Here is a 3,446-nt window from a genome sequence, read left to right as displayed (position 1 = left end):
TAGAGTATAGTGCTTACATACAGCTTCTTTGGCCTTGAGTCCTATAGACTCCACCAATCTCCAAAGTTACTTAGGTCAGCACCTTTTCCCCCAGCCCCTTCAGGACGGTCATTTCATACTTCATACAGTTAGATTATTTTGTTGCATTCTGCGTTACATCCTTAGATCCCCTGACCACCTAAATGATTTTTAAAATTTTGTGTGCGTTAGAGCTCACTCCGTGCTGTAAAATGAACAGGATGATGAGTCCATGGTAACGGACTTTGTTTTGCCTAATAATGGTTCAGAGAGGTTTCTTTCAGATTTATTACTCATTCTTAGCAATTTCAAATACAATTTTTAGGATTTACCAAAACTGGGAAAACTCTACCGAGGTTCCATCAATGAGCTGTAGGATTTGAAAGAACTTTCCGCAGACTGCCAGCTGGTGCCATGCATTGCAAGCCCTGCCTCTTCCCCACACCGACATATTTCTGATGCCACAGCCCCGCGTATTTGTGTCACAGCACCAAGTGAGCCCGCAGAGCGAGCAGTAGAAGTATTCTTGGAAACCAATCTTGCTAGTAGTGTCTTAACTATACATGGAAGTATTTAGAACCACATAAAACACCTCTGTGGTTGTAAATTATTGTAGCTCCAATATCTACTTTTACAAATTTTTCAAAAATATGTGACCATGTGGACATGATCCTATGACCCTTAGGAAATGAGGGACTCCAACGATTAAATTTATTGGCTTCATGGCAAATCTCCCTCTGAGTCAGACAGATCATGCATTCGACAAATATTTACCAAGCACCTAATATGTAAAGAGCTGTGTGTTCTGTGATAAATGAGACAGAGTCCCTGCCCTCCTGCCCTCATCATAAGCCCATGCCAGTACAAAGAAATGGTACAGCTTATCAACGAGTAAACAAGTAATTTCAAAGCCTTATTTGCCATGAAGAAAATCAACAGGGTGATCGGAGGCAGAATAAGACGAGTACCCGGTTTGGAAAAACTTCTAGGGAGGTGACATTTAAGCTCAGACGTGACGGAAGGAAAGGAGTCAGGAAGGCAAAGAGCTCGGGAAGAGCCTTCAGGAGGGGAAATGGCAGACTGAAATATATTACGGCCGGAAAGAGGACAAGCTCCTCCAGGAGTTGATGGGGCCAGAATTTAAAGACAGAAGAGAAAGGGCTACGATTGAGGCCGTGCAATGAGATGGGTCGGACGCTACAGCACCTTCCTGTAGACCAAGAAAGAGTGAGTTTTATTCAAAAGGCAGAGATAGCGCTGAAGCCGTTTTAACAAGGGAGTGACTGGTTGAGACTTTATTCTTTTATTTATTTTTAAAATTTTTTAAATGTTTATTAAAACATTGAAACAAGACAGAGAGAGAGAGAGAGCGAGTGGGAAGGGGAAGAGAGCGAGGGAGACACAGACTCCGAAGTAGGCTCCAGGCACTGAGCTGTCAGCACAGAGCCCGACGTGGGGCTCGAACTCACGGACCACGAGATCGTGACCTGAACTGAAGTCGGACGCTTCACGGACTGAGCCACCCAGGCGCCCCTGAGACTCCTCTTTTAAAGAAAATGTCAGTGAGGGGAATAGATGGGCAGAGGAAATTATAAAGGAAGCAGGGAGACCAGTTCCCATTCCCAGACGTTGGGGAAGTTATTTAACCTCTCTTAGACTCAGTGCCCTGATCTGTGAAATGGACAGACACGGTTCCAGTGTGTATTTTTGTGAAGACTGGATGAAGCTACGTGAGCACAGCATTTGTGTAACGCCGGCATACTGTCAATGCTCGGAAACGGTTAGCTCTTACGACCCTTGGTATCGTAATTGTTAGGAGCAAAGCAGGGTGTAGCGCTAGGGGGGAACTGGGAGTTGAAGGGGCGAGCACTGAGGGGTAAGGGGCCAGAGCCCAAGCCGAGTTGTATGAAGGCAGCCTCCGCCGGGAAAGGACCCGTGTTCTGGGCAGCGTGGGTGATGGGGGGCCGGTGTGCAGTGGGGTCAGTAACTCCTGCTCGAGGTCAGATTTATGCCAGGAACAGTGTTCACGGCATCACAGCCGATGGCCTGGGGGCCGAGTTGGGGTGCAGCAAGAAGCTGGGTCTCTCGGCCCGCCCTCTGTCGGCCCAGGGAGTCCCCTGATGAGGCACACACCACCTGGGACACAAAAGAGTGACTGGAACTTGGGGACCCGAAGGGGACAGCGTCAGCCCTAAGTGTTCTCTCTCGCCGAGCCAGGCGCGCCGTTGAGCGGACCCACGGACAGGAGGCCAACATCCCAAATGAACTGAAGTTGAGGAAGATACACATTCAGCTTTGACTGCATTTATTTCATTTGCTGTGTTTACGGCAAGGGCAGCGAGGGAAGGAAGGAAGCCCTGGAGCCTCTGGGGTTATCGTTTCTGAGTCAGGGATTTGAGGCTCCAACTTCGGCAGAAGATGGCAAGGGACCCCGGGCTGCTTCCTCTGCAGTGAGACATCCCATCTGGAAGAGGCCAGACCCCGGGATCCACCCGTGAGCAAGACTGGAGAGTAGCTGCTGTCACAGAGTTTCCAGCCCTGGTGACAAATTATAAAGCGACAAGACAAGAGGAAGGCTGTATGTTCTCTTAGTCCAAGGGACAGGAACATACCCTTGTCCGGGGGATGACGAGGGCTGGCAGGGAAAGTTGCTGACGAAATGCAGAAAGTTCTCTTTCCTGGGAAGCTTGGTGCACCCCCTTCTTCTCTTATGCCTCCGAGACGCCCCTCTTCTCTCTTCAATTCCTCACCTTCCTTCCCTCCAAACCTGGCCAAACTCTCTCCTCCCTTTGCCTCCGCCTCATCCAGTCTCAAACCCGGCCCCACAGCCCGCTTGCTTCTCATATGGAGTATCTGACCCTCCCTCAACTTCTCCAGCTCACACCTCCATCCTCTGGAAATAATATATTTTTTTTCCCCTCTCAGACAGAGAAACCATTTATTGAGCATTTCTCAGATGTACCACGCACCGAGCAACTTTTCACATTTACTTTTTCACTTCTACCTTATGAGATATGTTCCGGTATTTTCCTGATTTTACAAATAAGAAAGCTGAGTTGTAGGGAGATGAAGTCACTTGCCCAAGGTTACACAGGAAGTAGAAACTACCAGACTTGATCTGGGGTCGGTTGATTCCCAAGGCCACGCTCTTGACTGTTACACCATCCTGTCTTCAAGTGACTGTGATACACCCTGTAACTCTGGATGACCTTCACGTGGGGAAAGGGCATTTATGACTTAACAGGGGTCACAAGAGACTGAGCTGCACCCGCCCACACAGGGCAGCTCTGTCCCCTGGTGGGCTCGACAGGGCCAGGGTGCCTGCCCCCGGGAATGTGGTGCTTACACTCCTTGGTGATGGATGGGGATATTCCCCCCAAGGTGAGGATGGCCTTAGGAAGAACGCACTTGGAGAAGACCTAGAAGGT

General features: G+C 49.2%; 1 long non-coding RNA gene across 1 annotated transcript; it reads right to left on the bottom strand.

The window, feature by feature from the left end:
• Nucleotides 1–2,306: 2,306 nt before the first annotated feature.
• LOC132685767 (uncharacterized) lies at nucleotides 2,307–3,194 on the bottom strand. Its single transcript, XR_009613317.3, has 2 exons — nucleotides 3,023–3,194; nucleotides 2,307–2,556 (listed from the first exon to the last, which is right to left on the bottom strand). It is a non-coding gene; the product is annotated as an uncharacterized LOC132685767 (long non-coding RNA).
• Between the last annotated feature and the right edge of the window lie 252 nt (nucleotides 3,195–3,446).

This window comes from Panthera onca, chromosome F1 (genome assembly GCF_046562875.1).
Source record: "Panthera onca isolate mPanOnc1 chromosome F1, mPanOnc1 haplotype 2, whole genome shotgun sequence".
NCBI lineage: Eukaryota > Metazoa > Chordata > Mammalia > Carnivora > Felidae > Panthera > Panthera onca.
Note: the sequence above shows the minus strand (reverse complement) of the source record. Positions and strands in the feature narration are given on the sequence as shown.